The 24355-nt window shown below is 55.5% G+C and overlaps 1 long non-coding RNA gene across 2 annotated transcripts; it reads left to right on the top strand.

The window, feature by feature from the left end:
• The first annotated feature begins 6439 nt into the window (after positions 1-6439).
• Positions 6440-11879, top strand: LOC110141464 (uncharacterized). Of its 2 annotated transcripts, none has more exons than XR_002315060.2 (5): positions 6440-6589; positions 8804-9107; positions 10972-10999; positions 11361-11526; positions 11743-11879. It is a non-coding gene; the product is annotated as an uncharacterized lncRNA (long non-coding RNA). The 2 variants fall into 2 exon arrangements; XR_002315059.2 differs by having other exon boundaries at positions 6440-7094.
• The last annotated feature ends 12476 nt before the right edge of the window (positions 11880-24355 follow it).

The following is a 24355-nucleotide window of genomic DNA, read 5'->3' as shown; positions in this document are numbered from 1 at the left end:
ACACCGTCCGGCCCCGTTAGCTTTACCCAGGTGGCTGCTGGAGGGAGCGCAGAACCTGAAGGAGGCCGACATCGCTCCCGCTGGTGGTCTTTAGGGATTTGGATAGAGGCAAATTTGAATTAAAATAAGACCTGGTTAGATCTAGAAATCTTGATGTTAAAAAGGAAAAAGAACAAAGGAAGATGTTAAATTAAATCTGTGCCCCTGATTTTACCCCTTTGGGAAGGAGGTGTGCTCATTAACCGGGGAATGGATCAGAATAGGATTTCTGACCTAGATAGCAGCCGGAGGCCTCGGAGTTTGAGCACTGCGCGCAGGACAAGGGTTCCCAAAGACGGTGCGGAGCGGGGCCGGTGTCACAGCCGGCTTCGGGGTGTGGGATCCCACAGCGCCCCGGAGCCTGCGGCGCAGAGAGCCCGAGCTTGGTCTCGTGCTCTCTGGCCTCTGTCTTCCAATTCCTATTCTCTTATTGGATCTGGGCTCTTAGGTGAAGTCTGACGGAGCGTGTGCTCGTGCAGAGGCCCCGGCTGCAGGCTTGCCCGTCTCCATGGATACACACCGGCCCGAGCGGTGGGGTGTCTCGACAGGGGGGCAGGCGAGGCTCCAGTGAGCTTGGGGTCACCCCGTTCTGAGCAGGTGGGACCCTCACCGCCCCCGGAGCCCAACTTCCGTCCAGTCACAGGAAACACGTGGCCAGGGCCCGCCGCCCCCTTCCTGCACCGGCCACCGCCTGCATCAGCCCAGGGCTCACTCCGACACCCTGGATGTAGGAGGAGGCGGGGAGACGGGGAAAGGAACCCTTCAGACAGTGAGCAGAGCTTCCACTGCCCTGGTGAAAATAAAAACACGCACGCGGGCGCGAGCTGTGAGATGCAAATTGTGTCGTTTCCATGATTCTGTGCCCATGTTAACATTCACTTCCCCTCCCAATATATATTTTTATTGAAGTACAGGTGATTTATGATGTTTCAATTGTACGCCAGAGCGACTCAGAAAACTGAATTGCGTTTTTAGATTCTTTTCTAATAGAGGTTATTACAAGATATTGACTATCATAGTTCCCTGTGTTAGACAGTAGGTCCTTGTTGCTTATATACATATACGTATATGTATTTAAATTTTTAAATTTTGTATTGGTGCATATTTGATTGACAGCGCTGTGTTAGCTCAGGTGTCCGTCACAGTGGTTCAGTTATATGTGTACGTGGATCTGTGCTTTTTCGGGTTCTCTTCCCACGTAGGTTATTACGCAGTGCTGAGTAGAGTTCCCCGTGCTGCACAGTTGAAGTTTCATTGCTAAGTCATGTCCGACTCTTTGTGACCCCGTGGACTATAGCCTGCCAGGCGTCTCTGTCCGTGGAATTTCCCAGGCAACAGTCCTGGAGGGGGTTGCCACTTCCTGCTTCAGGGGATCTTCCCGACCCCAGGGGATCAACCCGCATCTCCAGGCGGATTCTTTACCTCTGAGCCTTCAGGGAAGTCCCATGCGACACAGCAGGTCTTTGTGTAACAGGCTCTTATATTTGAATTCAGATCTGGCCCCGCGTAAGATTGCGATGAGCAGTAAGGCGCATGTTCATAATTGAAAACTCTAACTCTCCTCTGCTTTGCAACAGCATCAAACAGCAAGGGGGAAGCGCGGCAGGCAGAGAGAGACACTGCGGCAGAAAGACACGGCTGCGTGCTTTGGTGCCTCCGTGGGCCTGTCCCTGGCTTTTTGGCCAGCACCTGCAGGTCCAGCGCCTGGAGGATTTCGCGTCCGTTTCCCTGGTGGCTAGCTCTGTGGGGACGGCGCGTGTCTGCTCCCGCCTCGGTGCTGAGGCCGCTTTGCCCCCGGGCACCCCTCGCACAGGCAGGAACACTGAGGCCTCGGCGGCCTCGCCTCTCCGGCACCCTGGGCTTGTGGCCTTTACCCTCCAAGACTCAGCCCCCTTCCTCCCCCTGGGGCCGGGTTCCTGCCGCATCTCTGGGCCTGGCAGTCGCTGTGGTCTCTAGGATCTGTCCGGCTGCAGGGCCATTGCTCCCAGCTGTGGGCTGGTCCGTCCAAAAGGCTCCCCCTGCCACAGCTTCATGCTGTGCTGTGCTAAGTCACTTCAGTCATGTCTGACTCTGTGCAGCCCCCCTAGGGTCTGTAGCCCACCAGGCTCCTCTGTTCATGGGATTCTCCAGGCAAGAATACTGGAGTGGGTTGCGCCTCCTCCAGGGGATCTTCCCCACCTAGGGATCAAATCTGTGTCTCTTACGTCTCCTGCATTGGCAGGCAGGTTCTTTACCACCAGTGCCCCCTGGGAAGCCCTCACAGCTTCAGTGACTCGCCACTATTTGCGGGATTGAACTCACCCTCCTGGATAGGCTCCAGGCCCCTCCACCCCTCAGCCCCCAACTCCAGCCTCATCTCCACGCTGACCTCTTTGGGGCTAACCTCCTCTCTCCCCCACTGGGTACCCCTTGCCATCGGAACATACCCTCTGGGCTTTGTGAATGCTCTTCCCTCGGCCCCGAAGACCCTCCTGCCTCCCCCACCGGCCTGTTCCTTTGCAGCCCGAGATTCTGAGACAGGGGGGGACACCTCCCCTCACCCACACCCATCTAGAAAGCCGCTCCTGCTTGGCCCTGGGCTTCCACAGCTCAGCAGCTCTCTCTGTCTCTCTCTTACCATCTCTCTGTCTCTCTCCTCTCACTGCTCCTCATGTAGTCACAACCGAACTACGCCTTTGATTTGGCCAAGCTGTGACACCCTCTAGTTAGTGAGTGCTTAGGCTCAGGAAACATGCTTTTAGAAAATACTAATAGCTTTTGGATGGTTTGCTATCTATCAGCCACTGTCACTATAGTATAAATTAGTTTGTTCAGCATGCCTTCCTTCTAACACCCAAAGCTCTGAGAGGACAGGGTCTCTAGGGCATCCCACAGCCCTGGGGAGGGTGGAGCAGGAGGGCATTGGGGCAGATGAGGCTGCCCAAGGCTTCCCAGGTGGCACCAGTGGGAAAGAACCTGCTGCCAATGCAGGTCCCCTTTCTGCCATTACAAGTCCTGATGGGCCAGTCCCGAGTTGAAGACAGATGAGGAAAAACCCATCTTCCTCTTTCCACCCCCAACAATGCTTACCTCCCACTCTGCCCCATACTCAGGTTCCTCCCTCTCAGTACCCGGAATTCGAACAATTATATTCTGCACAGGAGTTCAGGGTGTCAAGTGGGGTGAAATGCCACTTTTTATTGCTATCAAGGTGAGGAAAGTGCCACTTGTTTTTCCGACCACATGGATAAAGAGGGCAGCCGTGCAGACGAGTGTTCTGTGAGTGGGGTCTGGAGTGGATGGGGAGGCTTGGCCATCTCTCTCTCCAGTGCCCCCAGGAGTGGTGCTGAAGGGGAGGTGGGCAGACATGTCCAGGGAGCAGGAGCCTCCTGGGGGAGAAATGGAAGCCCCGCCCCCTTGGGGATGCGTGCAGGTGGATGGGGTTGGTTCCTACCGAGGTCACTGGCAAGGGAGAGACCAAGGACTGCCCCCCAGGTGTCAAAGGGACCCCCATCTGCATTCTCCCCAGCTGACCTGAAGGTTAAGGGAGCTGGTGCTGCCACTGTGGGGCTCCTGCTGGGGAGGGGAAGTGACAAGCCCTTGACTCCATGGGCTCCTGAGGGTGGGACCCGCCAGGACCTGAGCAGGGGGACCCCAGCCCAGGCGAGCAGCAGGGATGCTCTGGGACTGCGCTCCACAGCGACACCATGTGGCAGAAAGAGAGGCTGCCGGTCAGTCGCTCAGTCGTGTCCGGCTCCGCGAACCCGCGGACTGCAGCACGCCAGGCTCCTCTGCCCTTCGCTGTCTCCCAGAGTTTGCTCAAATTCATGTCCACTGAGTTAGTGACGCTATCTACTCACCTCATCCTCTGCCACCCCCTTCTCCTTCTGTCTTCAACCTTTCCCAGCATCAGGGTCTTTCCCAATGGGTTGCTTCTTCATAGCAAGTGGCCAAAGTATTAGTGTTTTGGCTTCAGCATCAGTCCTTGCAATGAATATTCAGGGTTGTTTTCCTTTAGGATTTGCTGGTTTGGTCACCTTGCTGTCCAAGGGACTCTCAAGAGTCTTCTCCAGCACCACGATTTGAAAGCATCAATTTTTCAATGCTCAGCCTTCTTTATGGTCCGACTCTCACATCTGTACATGACTACTAGAAAAACCATAGGTTTGATATACTGATTTTGGTTGGCAAAGTGATGTTTCTGCATTTTAATATACTGTTTAGGTTTATCAAAGCTTTCCTTCCAGTGAGCAAGCATCTCTTAATTTCATGGCTGTAGTCATTGGCAATTTGGGTGTAACATGGGCTCTGTGTGTGGAGTAAGACGCAATACTTTGGGCTCGTGAGGTTCTTGGACTTTGACGTGGGTGGAGGAGGATTCAAGAGGAAGATTCTAGGCTTCTAGCTAAGATGGGGGATGATGAGACAAAGAACTGGAAACTACAAAGGAAGTGAGTTTTGGTATCTAGGTGGGTGCTGGTCACATCCTCTCAGGGGACACGTGTATGGGCCTGGCCTGGCAACTCCCAAACAGTTTAGCACAGAAACAGAGATGGAATTTCCTGCTGAAGCAAACAGCCCTCTCCCGGTGGAGCTCGGCCGGCCCCCTCCAGGGCTCCTGACCTTCCAAAGAGCCCTACGAGACGCCTCAGTCACTCACCTGCCTCACTGCGCTGAACCGCAGTCCGACACCCGGCCTCCACCAGCTCTCCTGGGGGCACGGTGGGTGCCTCCCCTAACCTCCCAGCTCTGCAGCTGCCAGCCTGGAGTCCATTCACAGTCAAGGCAAGGACTGGCCTCGCCTCACACTTGGAGGGGAAATCCCTCCATTCTCTAGAATGCCAGCCCCCAGTGTCTGGCTGTCCTGGCCTGCCTGTCCTCTGTAGACCTGTGGTCCCTCTCCAGGAGAGGGTGGTCTGAGTCCCCGGTGGGGTGCCTGACCCCCAGCCGTGGGGGCTGCTGCCGTGTAACAAGTCTGACCCGGCCTGAGAGCCCTGATGGCGGATTGCCCGATGGCCCTGGCTTGTATTCACCCATGGGACTGGGTCCTGTGCGGGGATCCCAGCATCCTGTGTCTCACGGAGCAGGGCCCCTACTCCTCCACCAGAGGACTTGGCAGGTCCCAGAGACCAGCACCCTCCTGGGGGCAGGCGGCTCCGTCCTGAACGCCAGGTGGGCGTGGGTCAGACTCTCCAGGGTCCTTCAGTGCTCTCCGCAGCCTTCTCAGCCCCGGGTCCGGGCGGCTGACCTGCAGGGGTGGCACGTGGCCCCCCCACCCCATCCTTGCCTCTGGTCAAGTCGGGGCCTGGGAGAGGCTGACGGAAGCCAGGGAGACAGGCTGAGGAATTAGGCCCGGCCCCTTGTTGGCCGCGGCCGAGTTCCTCTCCCCAAGTGGCCTGTCTCGCGGCTGCAGCTGCATTTGGTTCTACCAGTGCCCCCCAGACCTCTTCGGTCCGGGCGTACGGGCTCCCCACCCACTGCTGCCCGCCCCGGGGGCCTTGGGCAGCTCCCCGAGCCCCGCTGGCCTCTCTTTTCAGTTCACACCTACAACAGTTTCCTTCACTAAATGTGCTCAGATCCCCCTCCGCGTGGGCTGTGTCCTCTCTCTCCATGGGAGGGTCTCAGCCTCTGGACATGTGGCCGGGCGGTGCAGGTATGAGACAGCGCTTTCTCTGTTTGAAATCTGTCCCTTATCACAGCCACTCCTCATCCTGCGGTCAGCCCAGCCCGCCCGACTCTCCCCACCGTGACTCAGCCATGTAGCTGCCAGAGAGCCGTCCAGCCGCCAGTGCCCCCGCCCCACTCCCAGTCCACCCCGTGTCTCCATCCCTGGAGGTTCGGGCCCTTGTTCTCCAAGCACACCGGTGACTCAGGGGCCCCTCGATGGCCAGGCCCAGGCATGGACTCGTATCAGTCTCATGCTCTGATGGCGGGGCTCAGATGTGCAGAGAGAGCCCGGGGCTGGGAACGGGACAGGCCAGGGCAGGGCTGGGGGCGGGCACTCCTCTCCATTTGTTCGCAGAGGGGAAGGGAGCAAAATCTGGATGCCTTTTCACCACGACTGTCCGGAGGTCGGTAAGGAGAGGTGCTTGCTGAGACTTCATCTGTCGACTTGGAATTCCCCGCTCAGCCGTGATACATAGCCCACCACGTGAGGAGGAGGCTGGCCTGACAGTCAGGAGAAACTGCGGCCTCACTTGGGAATTAGCCAAGCTGTGACTCAGAGTCATCTGGAGGGATTTTGAAAGTACAGGTGCCTGGGGTCAGCTTAGGGAGGATGGTGGGATGGGGTGAGAACACCTGGGCCAGCTGGGCTCATCCTTATTGAGCTGAAGCCTGAGGATATTTCCATGAATTGTGATGCTTGGAACGTCAGGAAGTAGAGTTTCGGGAATGTTCTGGAATGTTCCAGAACGTTCAACATGCCTGGTGGGGACCACAAACCGCCTTGGGGTTTCATCTCTTTTTGTAATCGTAGACCATGGAAATGCTAGAGTCTGGATGTGTGTCCTCTCGTCCAGCTGCAGGGTGTGGCGGTGGGGGCCTCAGGCCATGCAGCAGCTTTATACAGGTCAGGTGAAGGTGGCCCATCCACCCGTCAGAGCCAAGAGACGTGCAGACCTACAATGCCCGCACTGTGGACGATGCCCTGAGCTGCAGGCCCTCGGGCAGCACATAGAGGGCATTTGACACGGGCACGGGGCTTCTGGGGAAGGCCAGGAGAACTCTGAACTTGGTTTTATTTCAAGGCTATTTGGACAATTTCAACAGGGAACAGAGGAGAGACACCCCCGTGTCCCCTCAAATTCACATGTTGGAGCCTGATCCCCAGTGGGATGCTGCTGAGGCCTCTGGGACGAGACTAGGGTTACGGGAGGTCATGAGGGCAGGGCCTCACTCACCCAGAGCAGACAGCCTCCAACATCCTGTGAGACACGTCTTTTCTCTGCCAGACCCTCTCGTCGAGCTGCCCATGTCGGGGCCGTGAGCCAAGCTCCCCCTCATCTGCCCACCTCCCACCTGGAGCCTCTTCTCCCCCTTGTAGCAAAGATAAAGGCCTCTGGCCCAGCCCGGCGGTGAGCATCTGTGCTGATCCTCATCCTCCTCCTGGGGTCCCTTCTTGTTACACATGGAAGAGCTCAGAGGGGAAGATCAAACCACACACAGGCTTGCCACCGGAAGGCAACTTTGATTGATCTTTTGTTCATCATTGTCGTGAAACATCTTTCTATAGTATTGGGGTTCCCCTCTCTGGAGATTCACTCACCCACTCATCTATCCAGCCACCCACATATGCATCCATCCATCCATCCACATATCCATCCATCCATCCATCCATCCATCCATCCATCGTCCATCCATATGCCTACATATCCAACCATCCATCATCCACCCACCTACATATCCATCCATCCACCTATCCATCATCCATCCATCCGCCCCATATCCATCCATCCATCACTCTTCCTCCCTCCCTGCCTCCTTCCATCATTCCTTCCATCCATTTAGCTATCCATCTACAGCCCAGCCTCTGTTCCTCCCTGCTTTCTCCCTTCCTCATCTCCTCCTGCCTGTCTCACCGCCTTTCCTCCTATTCACTAAGTAGCTGCTAAGCACCTGCCCTCTCTTCTATCTGTGATCAGCTTCCACAAGGAAATGAGTCCTTCCTGATTGAGGCCCCTTGAGGCCAGAGGCCTGCAGCCCAGGGACCAGCCTCCAAGAAGTGGTGAACACCACAAGCGTGCCCCAATCCTATGACCTCCGCAGATTCTGACTTGGAATTGTCTTCCTGTGGCTCACGTTTGCTGAGTTGCTTTGTACTTCGGGTTCTTTAGGGCAAGAGCCAGCCTCGCTGGGAGTCTTAGCTATCTAAGCTGTGGGGGGTTGAGGTTTCATCGGCTACTCAGCTCCTGCCAAGTGAGGCCTGAAAGCCAGTGGGTACGGCCAGCCTGATCCCGGACCAGAGGTGAAGCCTGAAGCGGGCGGGAGGAGGTGGCCTAGGAGAGGGTGTGGCTGGGTGCCGAGGAAGACCCTTCACTGTGCCCCGGGGGGTCCTGCTGCTTGGCTCCAGAGCAGGACATCCCCAGAGGAGCAGGCGGGGGTCTTAAGAGTGGCTTCCTCCATGGTCTGGGGCACGGGTCCTCAGCCTCTGGGCTCTAATGCCTGATGGTGTGTGGTGGAGCTGATGTAATGAGAGTATAAATAAAATAAATATAATGTAAATAAATGTAAGATGGAGGAGCCCATGGGCTCTGGTCCATGGAGTCTCAAAAGAGTCAGATTCAGTGACTAAACAACAAAACAAATGTAATGCACTTGAACCATCTCAGAACAATCCCCTGCCCCTGGTCCCCGGAAAAATTGTCTTCAACAAAACCCGTTCCTGGAGCCAAAAGGGCTAGAGACCGCCTGTCTGGGGGCCTCTGTCTTCTCCCAGCTTCAGGCCCCTCTGACTGGGGAGGCCAGACCTAGAGCCCTGGCTGCGGTGGGGGGGCAGGGCATGCCCCGCGCTGCCTTGAATTAGCACAAGCAGAACTTCGGCTGCCCCAGCCACGGAGAAGGGCAGCCTTTACCGCAACTCCTCAGCCTGTACCGGCCCATTCTGCCTCAGTTTCCCCCGAGTTCCAGCTTCTCCTCCCACCTGGGTTGGGAGCCGCTTGAGCCCTGTCCAGCCACGCGGGGACCTAGGGTCCCCGTGGCAGCACTTTCACCCCAGGCCCCGCCTGGTCCACCCGTGTCAGGCCCCCAAGGCGAATTCAAATGAGGGACTGTGTTTTCTCCCCAGGTGCTGGCAACTGTGTCAACAGGGAGTCGGAGATTCTCAGGAAGATGCTTCCTTGTCAGGCGGTGGACACGTTCCAAGTGTACCAAGAGTGCACAACAGGGCAAGATTAGATCCCTTTCTACCAAGATGGATTGTAATCTGCCCCCGCTCATGCGAGAAGAACAGCAGGTTTCCACGAGGTCACCGACCCCTTTTGCTGATGCTGGAGAATCCAGAAGGCCTCTTGCCTGGATCCACCTTCAAATGGTGGGGTCTGGGTGGTGGGGAAAGAAGGTCTCAGGTTTTTTTAGTGACAAGCCCAAAGGTGAGAAATCAGGAAGGGCTGTCCAGGGTCCAGGAGCCCCGGTGGGCCCACCCAGGGCAGGGTCCCCCACCCTCCCCACCAGCCTAGGGCCCACGGCGGCCTATAGCCTCTCAGGGGGAGCCTTCGGCTCGTCGGGGCCGGCCCTGGAGAGACTCCAGTGCTGGCTTCCGGGTCTGGCCTGGGTCAGTCCCTGTAATAGCCTCCCCGGGGGACCTGGTCTCTCCTCGCAGGAGGCAGCGTGGGAAACGGCCGACGCACTGATACGGACTCCCGCCTCCCTGCCGCCTGGTTCCCTGGGGGGGCGGGGGGGGGAGGGGTGTGGGGGCCGAGCAACCTCCTGTCCTCTGCATCCATCATGTGCCCAGTGGGACTGTCCACTCCCCGCGGCCATGTCCATGGTCCTCTTGGGCTTCTCCGGACCCTGCTCTCCTTAGGAACTCTGCTCGCAAAGTTCCACTCCTTGGGATCCTTTCAAGCACCTGCATCCAGCCTGCAAGACCAGCCTCACACACATCCCCTGGGTCTGAGCAGTGACCGGACTCACCTGGTGTCCTGGTGGCCAGCAGTGGCCTGCCCTTCTCTGGGGCAGGTCCTGGGTGTCTTCACCACCCCTGGACCTTGCTGGCCCGCCCACTGGTCCCCGTCTGCCAGGGCCAGCCTTTGGAGGTCACCAGGTGTTACTGGCAGGTCTGGCTTCACCCTCCAGAATAGCAGCTGCTGGGGGTTGGGGACGGTCAGTGGCCCGGCTGGGCAGTGCCTCGATAGTCACCGCAGTCTGGAATCTGTCTCTCTGCCTCTAGAATAGAGACCGCCCTTCGTCTGTGTCAATTTCATTCACTCATTTATCTCTTAGTGAAAAGTCCTCAGTCGTGTCTGACTCTTTGCGACCCCGTGGACTGCAGCCCGCCAGGCTCCCCTGTCCATGGGGTTCTCCAGGCAAGAACACTGGAGTGGGGTGCTGTGCCCTCCTCTAGGGGGTCTTCCTGACTCAGGGATGGAACAAAGGTCTCCCGCATTGCGGGCAGATTTTTTTTTTTTTTACCATCTGAGCCATCCTTTAGGAGCTACGCATGTGCCCAAGCACCACAGCCTTGGCCTTTTGGGGATTCAGGTCTGATAGGGGAGATGGATGTTGATCCGAAAAAGCACAGAGACCAGTGAACATCATTGTCTGGGACTTGCGGCAATGGCAAGGCCCCCGGAGTCAGGAGGCTGTGCCACACGGCACTGGTCCTTGCCAGGGAGGCTAAGGAACACCCCCCAGAGACCGTCCTGCTCCAGCTGAGATCCAAAGGCTGCCTGGGAGAATGGGAGACATGCCACCCAGGGCTTCGGCACGGGGCGTGGCTGGGTTGCTTTTCGGCTGGAGCAGAGACTGGGGGGGTGGGGGTGTCCAGTAGAGGTGGGGAGAGCAGGCAGGAAGCCAGGGAGGCTGTCCAGTTGTCCAGACGAGAGGTGATGTCCCCCGGGGCGGTGTGCGAGCAGAGGGCAGGAAGGCACACACCTGCGGCATCTGGAGGTCACGGTCCTTTCTAAGGTAAACCAGGTCATGGCAGGTCACTCCGGAGCTCTGGTCTCCAGTGTAAGACCGCCTGGGCCCAGCCGCTGGCCTCCCACTCCTCATCGCCCTGACCTTTGCCCTGCTGGTTTCCCCTGGGTCTCTGCCTGTGTGGATCTGGACCTGGGATAAATCACTGTTCTATCCCATGCCCACTGGCACTGCCCTCTGTGTAGGCCAGAGAGCCTGGCACCCGCTGGGCCTTTGTTTCCCGAGCCCGTCCTCCTGCAGCTGGCTTTCGTGAGCCTTTGTGCACTAAAGCTCTCTTATTTCCCGGATGATCCTGTCTGAGTTGATCCTTCACAGGCTCGCAGAGGGAGGCCCAAGGTCACAGGTGGGTGGGGTCAAGGGCGGGATTCGCCCCTGGCCCCGCCCCACCCCACCCGCCTTTGGGCTCATTCTGCCTTGTTGAGCAGAGTGGACGGTAACACGTGGGCAGCCCGGCGTGGGGAGGGGAGCTTGACCTCAGGACGGACCCTTGTTCTCTCCCTTCCCCTTCCCTGTGGGCCTCCCGGGGGCGGCGGCAGGTCGGCCACCCAGGGGCTGCGGTTCTCATTGGGCTGGGGGTGAGGTGGGGAGCCTGGTGATTTTATCCCCCAGCGACACTTGGCCATGTTTAGAGGCATTTTACTGGGAGTGGGGGTGCTACTGGGGTCTGGGGGGCAAGGCCACAGGCGCCGCTCTCCTTCCTTCAGGACACAGGACAGAGCCCACAACACAGGCCGTTCTGGCCCCAGATGTGAGGACCCGCCCCTGAGGAAAGCTCCACCCGGCCTCACTGGGCCGTGGACCTGGGCCCGGTGGTCGCTGCACTCACTGTAGTGCCTCTGGGGCTGGGAGCACCGGCCGTCTTTAATAAAGGTTTGCTGTGCGCACGGGGCCCCAGTTTTGGGAAGTGTCACCAAGGCCACAGAATGTAGCTCACCTCCGAAGCTGGCTGAGCCTCTTTGTAACCACTGCCAAAAGCCCCCCTGATCATCACTAACAAGCTTCCCGACTCCTAATTAGACAAAGATGCCCACTCCAGTAAACACGCTAGAGCGCCCCAACCAATCACCTAACACCACCCTTCCGCAGGAATTTTCTCTGTCCTGAGGCTATACAAACTGGCTGCTAATCCACGAAAACTGTCAGCTTCCCTTGGTGACTCAGGAGGTCAGCCTGCTGTGCTCGCAGTGGCCACTTTATCTCTGCTCTTCGTTCTTAATAAACTCACTCCCTTCTGAAATGCTCTCTGTCTGGAAATTCTTTCCCAACCCGCATTCAGACTGCCTCCACAGAAGGCAGAGTAAGAACTGAAACCCAGGCAGGAAAGGCTCCTGCCGCTGGGGACAGAGCCAAGCCCTGCACACAGACAGCCTCACATGGTCCCTGGTGCCCTGGGGGTCTCAGAGGGCGGCCTCCCGACCTGGATTGCCCCGGGATGTGCCTTTGGAGTGGGCCAGGATGACCAGGGCAGAGGGCATAGCATACGCAAAGGCCCTGGGGAGTCACTGCAGGATGGGTTAATACCCACGTGTCTGAGCTGAGAAGACGGAATAGGAAAAAGGCCCCCTCCTGCGGGCTCAGACAGCCCTGCCAGGCACCCCTGTCCCCCTACTTCCCAGGGGGCACCCTTGCTCCCCAGCACACGTTCATCTTGCCCTTTTCCTCTTCTGTCTCTGGGGGAAGAACGCTGATGGAGATAGGTCATCAACATGGGCTTTCAATGTGAGAAATGGCAAATCCTGGGATCGCTGCCCCATGACGCGGGGAGGACAACCCCAATTCTTGCACTGTGGCCAGAAACAGCCCGATATGGCTGCGCTCAGAAGCCTTGGGGTCTGCCCAGCACCCTGACCACGGCCACCCCGCAGTCTCTCCCAGGACTGAGTGACCCATGCTTGCTGCTTGGGTGGAGGGGCTGGGAGGGGGTCGTCCAAGGTATACAGCTTGGGGGCCTTTCCCCCAGGGACCCACAGCCAAGCCCACCCTGGTATTCAGGGAAGCCGATCCCTGCTGCATCGTCCTGTGGGCACCCAGAAGGGCCAGGCACCCCGGGAGGGCTGGCTGGAGGACAGGATGTTTGTTCCATGCGGATCCGTCCACTTTCTGTGCTGTGAAACCATGCTGTTGGTCTTCAGACTTGGCGGAGAGACTTCCCGCCAGAGATAATATCCTAGCAACCTCTCGGGGTGACCGGGACACACTTGTGGTTAGAGTTGCAAAGCTGTTTACATTGAGTTTTATGGCATTTGAGGGAACTTGGAGATCTCAAAGCTGGGAAGATGGTTGTGCAGAGCTTCCAAAAGTTGATCCTGGGGCAGCGGGGCCTGAAAACGCATGGGCTGACTTTTCAGGAACGTAAACTCTAAACTCTCCGCTACCCCCTGGGAGTTTGAAGGCTGCTGGACAGGGAGAGTCTGTGTCTTCTCTGTGGAGCCTCATTTGCAGCTGGGGAGGCCACCAGCTCCGCCTCCTTGAGCTATAGGTGTCAGGCTGATGGTTGCTGGGGTATCGCTGGGAAATGTGTGTGTGCGTGTGTGTGTGTGTGTGAGAGAGAGAGAGAGAGAGAGAGAGAGAGAGAGAGAGTGGGGCATGCCTGGGGTTGGGTCGGAAAAAGAAGCCAAAGATTCCAAAAAATTTGGTACTATCTTTTTTTTTTAATTGAGGAATAATTGAGGTACATATGTTTCAGGTGTACAACATAGTGTTTCACAATTTTTAAAGGTTATGCTTTATTTTTATTCATTATAAGATATTGGCTACGTTCCCTGTGTGATACAGTATATCCTTGTAGCTTATTTATTTTAGACACAGCCGCGTGTATCTCTTAATCCTCTATGCCTATCTTGTCCCTTTCCCTCTTCCCACTGGTAACCACTAGTTCGTTCTCTATACCTCTGTGTCTGTTTCCTTTTTGTTATATTCGCCAGTTTCTTGTATGTTTTAGATCCACATATAAGCAATATCATGCAGTACTTGTCCTTCTCTGTCTGACTTTCTTCACTTAGCCCTCCAAGTCAATCCACATTGCTGCAAAGGGCAACATTTCATTCCTTTTATGGTTGAATAATATTCCATTATGTATATATCATTGTCCATTTTTAAAAAAATTGATCCATCCCCTGGGGGGAGGGGATAGTTAGGGAATTAGGGACGGACACGTACACACTGCTATATTTAAACTGGATCGCCAACAAGGACCTACTGCATAGCACAGAGGACTCTGCTCCGTGTTATATGGCCGCCTGGATGGGATGGGGGTTTGGGGGAGGATGGATATATGTCTATGTATGACTGAGTCCTTTCTCTGTTTACCTGAAATCGTTTTATTTCTTTTTCTTGCCTTATCACTCTGGCTAAAACCTCCAGTACAATGTTGAGTCAAAGTCTTTGTCTTTTTTCTGATCTCAAGATTAAGTTGATGTTAGATGTGTTTTTCACAGATGCTCTGAACATGTTGAAGAAGTTCCATTCCTAGTTTGTTGAGTGTTTTCATTATGAAAATGTTTTGTTGAATGCTTTCTCCACATCTATTGAGGTGAATTTGTGGTTTTATCTTTTATTCTAACAACATTGTGTGTTATGTTGATCGATTTTCACATGTCAAACCAACTCTGCATTCCTGGCATAAATGCCATGCGGTCATACTGTATAATCATTTTATATATTTCTCAATTTGATTCAGTATGTCACTGAGGGTTTTTGTCCCTAAGTTAGGATTTGTAGTGTTCAGTAATATTTGATTTCAGATTCTTGCATGGTCAATGGTTTTCAAAATTTTCTTCTATCTTTATCGAATTTGGTACCAGTGTTACACTAGCTTTTCCTAAAGTTTTTTTTTCTGAGACTTTTCTACTTTTTTGCATGCCCTGGAACAGTTTAAATGATATTGGAATAATCTGTTTCCTAAAATTGTGTTAGAATTCCCATGTGAAACCGCACAGCTTGGTGCAGTTTTGGCATGAAGTAGAACTATCTATTTAAGGATGTCATTTTCTATGGGAGTTGGGTCATTTTCTCTTTTCTGTCTCTTCTGGGGTGAAGTCTTCACATTTACAGTTTCTTAGAATCTGTTTCATCCAAGTCTACAGATGTATTGGCATAAAGTTGATCAAAGCATTCTTTTGTGGTTCTTTCCATTTTCTTTGTTCATGTTTCTCTATTTGTATTATCTTATTCTGTACATGGGGCTTCCCAGGTGGTGCTAGTGGTAAAGAACCTGCCTACCAATGCAGGAGAATAGAGACGTGGGTTCAGTCCTTGGGTCGGGAAGATCCCCTGGAGGAGGGCAATGGCAACCCACGCCAGTACTTTTGCCTGGAGAACCCCATGGACCAAGGAGCCTGGTGGGCTACAGTCCATGGGGTCACAAAGAGTCGGACACGACTGAGCAACTTCACTTTCACTTTCTTTCAAAGCAGATTAGCACGCACGCATTCTGTATATGTATATATACTCTCTTTTTCTTAATTGTGCTGGTTTTAATTGCCTTTTTCCCTCCAAAAAGTCAGCTTGGTTGAACCTTTCTTGGAATGAGGCTGCAGGTGGAGACCCACTCTGCGTGGTCCTCTGGTCCGCCTCTCTCCTCCCAGAGGTGGTGTTCCTGCGGTCCTGCGTTGTGTTCTGAAGGCTCTTTGCTCTGTCTCCTGCTGGTTCCATCAATAAACCTCTTCTGTGTCAAACCATGTCTTTGCATCTGGCTGTTGGCAGACCCAAACAAGCTCCAGGCATTCCCTGGCTGCAGTGCGCAGAATGCCCTAGAAGGGGTGGGAAGGGACGTGAAGCCCGTCTGTCTGGCTGCTGCAGTGGTCCGGGAGCAGAGGGGACCCTGGTCTCATCCCAGAAAGTGGGGAGCGAGAGGGGGTGTGCAGTAAGGGATGGGTCTACGAGCTGTTTGGGGTCAACGGGACTTGGGCATATAACTGCATAGCTAACATTTCACCATTTAGTGCTTTCCACATTCCTTCCCAGGACCATAAGAATCAGATGAAGCTACAAATCTGAAGGCAGAGTTGAAATGTTTATTCACAATCTCTCAACTTGGCCTTAACCCCCAGCCCTCACTGAATATCAAGATCTTGCATGAGAAAGAAAGAGACATGGCTCTAAAGGGGACAAGCAAAGGTTACTAAAGAGCCTGGAGGGGCCAGGACCCCGGCTGGCCCTTCTCCTGGCCCTGCACGCAGAGGCTGGGGGGCAGGGGCAACCGTCCTTGGCCCTGGACGCAGCATGAGGTCTGGCCAGCTCTGATACGGTCTGGCCCCACCCAGGAGGCGACCAGGGAGGGCTGGTGGTAAGCAGCCCACCTCCCCCCCGCCGCCCCAAGATGCTAAAAGAAGGAAAAATCAAACAAACCTGGACACTTTTCAGGTGGGTTTTGTGCTGTCGGTCTTTCGCTGGGGGAGCATATTATACATTTTCTCTTTTAGGAAATAGAATGTTCTGGTGAGAGGAGGCTTCAGAGATTAGCAGAAAACGGGAAGGAGGAAGCCAGGTGGCGGGTCTTCTGGCTGCTCAGGACCCTCCACCTGGCAACTCCAAGTTCATCTACGTTCTACCTTAGACCCCGTCCCCAAATCGTGCTTGAACTCAAGAGCTCTGGGTCTACACACTGTTTTCATACCCTGCTTTGTGCAGATAAGGAAACTGAGGGGCTGTCTGAGATCCGGAAGCAAGCGCAGGGCTGAGCTGGGAACCTCCGTGTCCCGCCTCACACCTCACCTCCCCCCAGCCAAGGTATACAAGCGCAGGTGTGCATGCTCAGGTGTGGCTCCTGCTCTGAAAGCAGACTCAGCACGTCAAGCAGGTGTGCACCTGTCCAAGGTGTTAAGGTTCACCAACTGTGCCCCGCCCCAGCTGAAGTTAAGCCAGAGAGGTCGAGCTCGTTGCAGGCAAGCGCCTTGTGTGTGACTCTGGGCCCCTTTCAGGACTTGGGGAACAGCAGGTGGGTGGTCCTAATCCTCCTGGGGGAGACACACCTCCTCTGAGGGCCCATCCCACAGCGTTTATGACCAGCCCCTCCTCTTCCTTTTTCCACCGTCCTGCATTCACTCTGCAGGTGGCCTGAGCTGCCTGCTGGGTTTCTGGGTGAACGTGCCCACAATGTGGGGCCAGCCAGAGCCAAAAACTGAGTACACGTCATTAGCACTGAGTTCCCCCAAATGCTGGGGTGCCCTGGGGGTGCACTCACACACAGGAGGCATCTCTTGCACTCTTTCCACATACCAGGTTCTGGGTACCAGCAATGAAACAGTCACAGAAACCAACCTGGTGAACAGAGTGGCCTCCAGTTTAGGGACCCAGGAAAGGACTTAATTCTTGCCAATTCTTGGCTTCACACAACCCTGTCAGATATCCCCTCCCTGACCCACCATCATTGTCCATTTTTCATGAAACTAATGCAACTTCAATTTCAGGTCATCTTCCTTACTAGGAGCTTCCGAGGGCTCAGGAGGGACTTGGGAGTTGTGTTTACAAGGTCATGTGTTTTTGTAAAGCTTGCAAAAATTAGCAATTTTATGTGGTGGACACACTCTAAGGTGACCAGGGGTGGCTGAGGGAGTTCCAATGAGTCACACCCTTGCATAATCCCCTTTCTTCAAGCATGGGCAGGTCCTGTGACCTATTTCGTTCTTTTTTTAAAGATTTTTTTTTTTTTTTGATGTGGACACTTTAAAGTCTCTATTGAATTTGTTATGATATTGCTTCTGTTTTATGTTTTGATTTTTTGGCCACGAAGCCTGTGGGATCCTAGCTCCCCAACCAAGGTTCAAATCACATCTCCCAGTGTTGGATGGTGGAGGCTTCACCAGTGGACCACCAGGGAAGTCCCCTGTGACCTACTTCTGACTGATAGATGATGGCAAAGGTGATAGGCTAGCATGTCCATGAATATGGCAGGTTACAGGGACAAAGTGAAGAGATTTTGCAGAAGTAATTAAAATTCCAACCAATTGACTTTGAGTTTTTCAAAAGATGGGCTTGGGCAGGCAGGCCTCTGAGAGGGCCCTGGTCTTTGCTGAAGCCAGAGACTATCTCTCACTGGCTTTGATGAAACCAGCTGCCTGAATCCTAGAGCAGCAAGAAAATGAACTCTGCCAACAACCTGAGTGGGTTTGGGAGCTGCCCTCCCTAAGCCAGCCTTCGGATGAGAACGCAGCCCAGCCACCACCTCAGTTCCAGGCTCAGACCCAGGCAGGGGACCTGGCTAAGCTGGGCCTGGATTCCTGACCCAGGGAAACTGTGAGATGACATGCGGGTTGTGTTCTGAGCTCCTACACGTGCAGCAATGTTAGGTAGCAACAGACAACACATTCCTCATATGTTCTCTTCCCTCTAGAGCTCTCTCCTGCCAACAGTGTGAGCTTCATCTCCATGAAATCCTTGAGGCCACAGCTTTCTGGTGCCTTTTGGTCATAGGAACAGTCTTACTTCACCCATGATGACTGCCTTTCAGAGATGGAAGTCTCCAATCTGGTCCACAGAAATGTCCAGTCTCACAGGCAGCTCAAGTCTTCTTTCCCCAAACTCAGGCCCAGGCCCCAGTGGGGAGAGCGGGAAGGGCTGTGGCCGAAATGTTGAAGCAGCAGGTAAAGCTCTACCCGAGTGTCCTGGGGCTGCTGCAGCAAACAACCAGTTTGGGGCCAGTGTAATGGCCCCAAAGTAATGGATCTCTCCCCGTTCTGGAGACAGAAATCCGTGAGCAAGGCATCGGCAGGGCTGCCTTCCCACGGGAGGCTGCAGGGGAAACTCCTTCCTGCCTCTTCCAGCCTCTGAGGCCTCCAGGTGACCCCTGGCTTTTGCCTGGATCCCTTCAGTCTTGCCTTTTCAGCACCCAGCCTGTGTCTCAACCCCCCCCCCCACCTTCTCTTATAAGGACCCCAGCCCTTGGATTTGGGCTCACCTTAAATCCGCCATGATTTCAAGATCCCTAACTTAATTATGTTCTCAAAGATCCTTTTACAAATGAGGTCACCTTCACAGGCTCTGGGGATGAGGCTGTGGACAGATCTTGCGGGGTCACTGTTTTCAGCCCCGTATGGTCATATTCAGAGTCTTTTCTGCAAGTGAACCAGGAGCCAAGTGTGCAGCGGGTGAGATGAGCTGTGAGAGGCAGGGATGGAGGAGGACAGGGGGGTTCAGAGCGAGAGGATGTTGGGGTGACACCCATGAGGGTGACATTTAAGCCCGGACTGGACGGCTGAGAAGGGCCCACCCGTGGAGATGAGACAGGGAAGCAGAGGGGCCCTGGCGTGTGAGAGCTGAGGGCACGTGAGCCTGGAGGGTGGTGGGGCGGGGAGAGGAAGCAGGCAGGGCATGGACGGCGGGGAAGGCCGTGGCCTGGCCAGTCCAGACCATCCTGCAGAGGAAGCAGCAGGTCACCAGGCACTGGGAGGCCGGGAGGGGCGTTTCCGGGGATGAAATCCTGTGCTGAGTGGTCTGCCTGCTGCCTTGTAACCCTGGATACGCACCCCCTCCCTAGGTCTGATCACCGGGCCTTGTCCCTGCTAGAGGTGGGGACTAGGGGAGTCAGGTGTCCTGGGAGGGTCAGGCAGGGCCCCCCTCCAGCTGCCTGGAACTCTGATGAGAGTTGCATAAAGCAATGCATGAAGCCAGGCAGCTTTATGGGGTGTTTGATGAAGCTTTTAAGGCATCAGAAACCATCATGAGAGGCATGGCCGCCTGCTCCGTGTGGCTCAAGACGCAGCCTCGAGGGGACCTCTGCTGGGTTGCAGGCCACACCTGGGGGGGCTGGAGCTTGGCCAGGGTGCTCCCTGTTCCTTTGGCCCCTAACCGTCGGGCCATCCTGCCAGGCACGGCCGGAGCCCTCTGCGTACGAGGTGTGTCCAGAGCCCTGGTCCTCGGTCCTGGCACCGCAGAGGGCAACGTCGACAGAGGAATGAAAACCGCGGCGATTTTAACAGTTTCTTAGACAGGGGATCGAGTTGTTGTTCCAGGGATCGGGTCCCGTGGCCACATCACAGCGAGAGACACACGAAGTTCCCGGCGTTGAGGGGCTCACGTAACGGGGATGGTAGACAAATGACTGGAGAACCCACTGGGATTGAGCGGGCCTGGGGGCGAGAGCTGACGGTATCCCTGGGCGGGGGTCAGGAGGCCTCTCGCAGGTGACAGAGCAGGGGTCTGTGGCATCTGGGGGGACCGTCAGAGCATTCCAGGCAGGGATGCTATGAGGTTTGGGCGCGTTGCCAGTGGCCACCACGTGGAGGGAGGTGAGGTGGGCGGCATGCAAGGGAAGCGGAGAGAGCGGCCAGGCCTGGCCCCTGACAGGGGGCCCAGAGGAGGCTGAGCCTCCATCCTGCAAAAGTCCCTTTTTCTTAAGGTGGCCCCACTGTTGTCTGAGCTGAGATGGGCCGGACTGGGGCAGGGGGACAGGAGGGGCGGCGCTCCCCGAGAGTTTGGTGGCCCAGATGGGCCAGCGGTGAGCCCTTTCCCCGGCAGGCCGTGGACTCAGGAAGCAGCTGGCTGTGCCCTCAGTGTGGGGCTCTGTGGGCAAAGCGGGGAGGGCTCCCGTGGAGCCGAAGCTGCTGTGGGAAGGGTCCTGGCTCTCTGGGACCCCGTCCCCACTGGGAGTGCGATCATCCCTAAAGACACCCTTAGCTGGCCGTGGCAAGGTGGGGACTGGTGCCTCCGGCTCTGAGACCCCTCCCCAGGTTGCACAGAAGTGGGGGGCTCAGGCCGCAGCTCCCCTCTCCCTCAGCAGGGCAGCAAGTGGTCAGGGCCATGGGCTCTGCTCCCCGTTCCCCAGGAAAGACCAGCTGGCAACCTGGGGTGAGCTCCTTCGATCCTGCTGAGTCTTGCTTCTCTTCCTACTGGGGAAGCTGAGGGGTCAATGGTGGAGCTCAGAGGCTAGCCTCCCCGGCTCCCAGCTTTGTGACTTTGGGCCATTTATAAAACCTCTCATCTCTTCCCAACTTCCAGGGCTTTGTTTTCTTGGGTGGACATTGAATGCATCAATATACCAAAAGCACTGACCACCTTGTTCATAGCAGCACTATTAACAATAGCCCAGACATGGAAGCAACCTAAACGTCCATCAACAGATGAGTGGATAAAAAAGATGAGATACACACACAGACACATATATATATACATACATGCAGCGGAATATTACTCAGCAAGAAAAAAGAGTGAAATAATGCCATTTGCATCAGCAGAGATGAACCTAGAGATGATCACACTTAGTGAAGTAAATCAGAAAGAGAAAGGCAAAATACCGTATAATACCACTTGTGAGTGGCATCTAAAATATGGCATAGATGAACTTACCCATGAAGCGGACTCACAGACATAGAAACACACTTGTGGTTGCAGGGGGCAGGGGATAAGGGGTGGGGGTGGGGGAAGGTTGGCGTGGGCATTTGGAATAGGAGATATAAACCATTATATGTGGAATGGATAGACAAGGTCATAATGTGTAGCACAGGGAACTGTCTTCAACATCCTGTGCAAAACCACGATGGAAAGGAATCTTTTCAAGTTTGCATTAATATACACCAGAAGTGCTCGGAACTGCGTTTGGTGGTGAGAGCTTGACCGCTTGTAGCTGTGAGCACCAGTTCCCAGGGTGAGAAAGCCACTGCCTCTGACACCCCAAGCCCAGATGTGGAGGGCTTAATCCAATGACGGCGTCTCTCTCTCTCTCTCAAGTCACAATCCAGCGCAGGAAGGGGGAGGGGAGGGGCCTGTCCCATGAAGGCACTCGGGGACCCAGGCTCCTTCCAGCCTGTGGTCCTCTTGGGGCTTCAGTCTTGCTCTAGGATGGTCTGCAGATGGGGGCTCCCGGGAGGTCCCTCTGGGCCGGGCCTGGGCCATCTGCACGCACAGGCTGAGGCCACGCTAACCACAGGGAGGCCGGGACCCGGGGACTGGCTCTGCGTCCGGGAGGACGGGGCTCATTCTGTCTTCGCTGTTACTGTTCTTACCTCCTCCTGCAACAGCTGGAGCGCCGAGAAAGGTGAAGGGGTAGGAAGGGCCTGCAAGGGCCTGGCAGACGGCCATGTTAATCACCCTTCCGGTTCCATCCCAGCCGGCTTTGCCACCCCCGAGAGAGGCTGCAAGGGGGAGCGGGGCCCTCCCAGGGGCCCCCGGCGGCTCCTCCCACGAGGAGTGTGTATGTGTCACCAGCCACCTCTTAAATCCCTTAATCTTATTATTCCTTGGTGGGAAGGCTCTGAACATTCCTTTTGTATTTTTTTTTAAAAATTGCCTGACAGGTTTCTTAAACAGAATTCTTCTTCTTCTTTTTTTTAACCCTCAATCTCCGGGAGGATCGTTTCCTGTTGGGACCAAGGATGGGGTCCTGCTGAGGGTCAAGCGAGTGACAGCGATTCTCAAACAGGGTTCCTGGAGGCCTCTTCTGGGCCACTTGCTGCCGGCCCAGGGGACAGAGCTGTCCACACAGCTGAAGTCCTAGGGGACGCCGTGCACCCTCCATCCCCGCTTCCCACCTGATTACGGAAGGTTCCTGAACCTGGTTGTGCAGAGACACTTGCTCACCTGTAGATCGCAGGCCCCACCCCAGCAGCCCTGATGCTAACCGTCAAGCAGGAGAAGAATCTGAATTTTCAGCAGGAGTCTGGGGAGTGCTGACATGGTCTGCTTGTCCGTAGCCTGGAATTTGGGAAGCCAGGCTGTGGGGGACAGTGAGATGAACCAGACACCGCCCCGTCTCTGAGACTGTGGCTGTCTGGCAAGGAAGGTAAGACAGGACCCTTGCCGACTTAAAAAAAAAAAATAGCACAACCTAAAAGTTGTTTATGTTTTATTCAGACAGAACTCAAGGCAGCCTCTCAGCTCAGAGGGACTGCTGCGAAGAGACAAGAGAGGAGCTGGGATATATAGGGGGTTTTACGACAAAACCCAGGTAGTCGATGCATCAGAAGATTACGGTAAATTAAAGAGAAAGCAGACATCTCACGTTAAGGACTTAGCGCTTGTCTATGTACGGGAAGAGGCGAGAGCCTGGGCTCACTGACACCGCCCCTCTGATGTGCACCTCACTGTCGGGGCCAGGAGCCTGCTTTCCTCCATGCCGAGTCCTTTCGGGGTGCACGGTGTGTGTGTGGGGTGACCACAGGGGCTGCCGGCTTGCTGGCTGCAGCGTCCTTTGTTTACGGATGTGGCAGGCGGCCCTCTTCGTCCAAGCCCCAGCCAGAAGCACCACCTGGGGGAGACGCTAACTAACAGCAAGGGCCTCACTGACAGCTGTGAGCGGAAGCCAGCTTCACACCGGATCCGGGGCCCTGGGCTTTCTGGCGTTGCGTCTTTGCAGATTCTACTTTACAGACGTGAAGACGGAATTCCGGAAGTCCAGTCATCTGGCCCGGTTTCCCGGCAGCAGCGGAGCTGGCTTTGAGTACAGAAGTGCCACCGTCTCTCGGGCCAAGAACTCGGACCGTCCGACGAGTGAGGGGCTGCCAGGAGAGGTGGTGTCTCTGTGTCCTCTGCTCCAGGGCTGAACCCGAGGCTCCCTGTCCGGGACCCATGCAGGTCCCTGCAAAGGCCGCACTGACCCGCACCTGCATTTAAAAACATAAAAAAACAAAACGGAGGTCAAATTCACATAACATAAAAGTAATCATTTTCAGGTGAACAATTCAGTGGCATTTCATCTGTTTCCAGCGTGGTATGACCACCACCTCTATCAAGTTCAAAATATTTTTATCATCCCAAAAGGGAGCCCTGCACCCACTGAGTAACCCCTCCCCACTTTCTCTGACCCCAAACTCTGGGGACAACCATCACTTGGCATTCTCTCTCTATAGATCTGTGGATTCTGGAAATTTCATATAAGCGGGATCGAGCAGTGTGAGGCCCTTGGAGGCCAGCTTCCGCCAAGTGGACTGGTGTCCAGGGTCAACCATGCCGTCGTGGGGTCAGTGTTTCTACCCTTCCCACACATGCTCCTGCCTCCTCCCACCGCAGAGCAAGAAGCTGTCCTGGGGAAAAGGGCTTGGCAGGCAGGGCACCGTCCCCAGGGAAGGGAATGTTCTTAAGACCCAGGGGTCCATCCTGCCTCCTGCCCACCCCCCGGTGAGCCCAGGGAACCGGAAAGCACAGATGCTTCTCTGGTGTCCAGGAGGATGACGCCTCGAGCCAGGCCCTACCTCCTTCCTCTCCTCCAGCCCCAGGAGGCAGTCCATCTGCCAGCAATTTGGCCTTTTATAAACAACCTTGTTGGACTTTGTTTGAAAGCACCATGTGGGGTGGGGAGGTGGGGTTGCTCCAGGCTCTGCTTAGCCTTCGAGCTAGTTTCCTCCTGAAACAGCCCTGGCCAGGGCCGCGATGCCCGTCTACCGCAGGGTGATGGCCTCATCTGCTTCCCGACCCCTCACACAGGGCACTCAGACTGCAGCCAAAGCAGGTCCCTGGCCCTGGGGAATGATAGCTGGCTTCTCGCTTCCCAAAGAACGGCCCAGAACGCCCCCCTATCTGTGGAGCGAGGGAGGTGGCCCCTGCCCCACAGTGCCTTGCCTTCTAGAATCTTGTGCTGGGAGGCCCTTCGATCCCACAGTCCTGGCCCCGAGCAGGATGTCAGAGCTGCAATCTCACCTCCCAAACCCCCACCCCCCGCCATGCCCCTGCATCTTCTGGCGCTTTGAGAATTGTGGGGGCTCTGGACAGAAAGGGGTGGCACCCGCGTGCCTGGAGACAGGCCGAGCTTCCGGGAATTCTGATGCAG

Source organism: Odocoileus virginianus, chromosome 28 (genome assembly GCF_023699985.2).
Source record: "Odocoileus virginianus isolate 20LAN1187 ecotype Illinois chromosome 28, Ovbor_1.2, whole genome shotgun sequence".
Taxonomy (NCBI): domain Eukaryota; kingdom Metazoa; phylum Chordata; class Mammalia; order Artiodactyla; family Cervidae; genus Odocoileus; species Odocoileus virginianus.
This window is presented reverse-complemented; position numbering and strand designations above follow the sequence as displayed.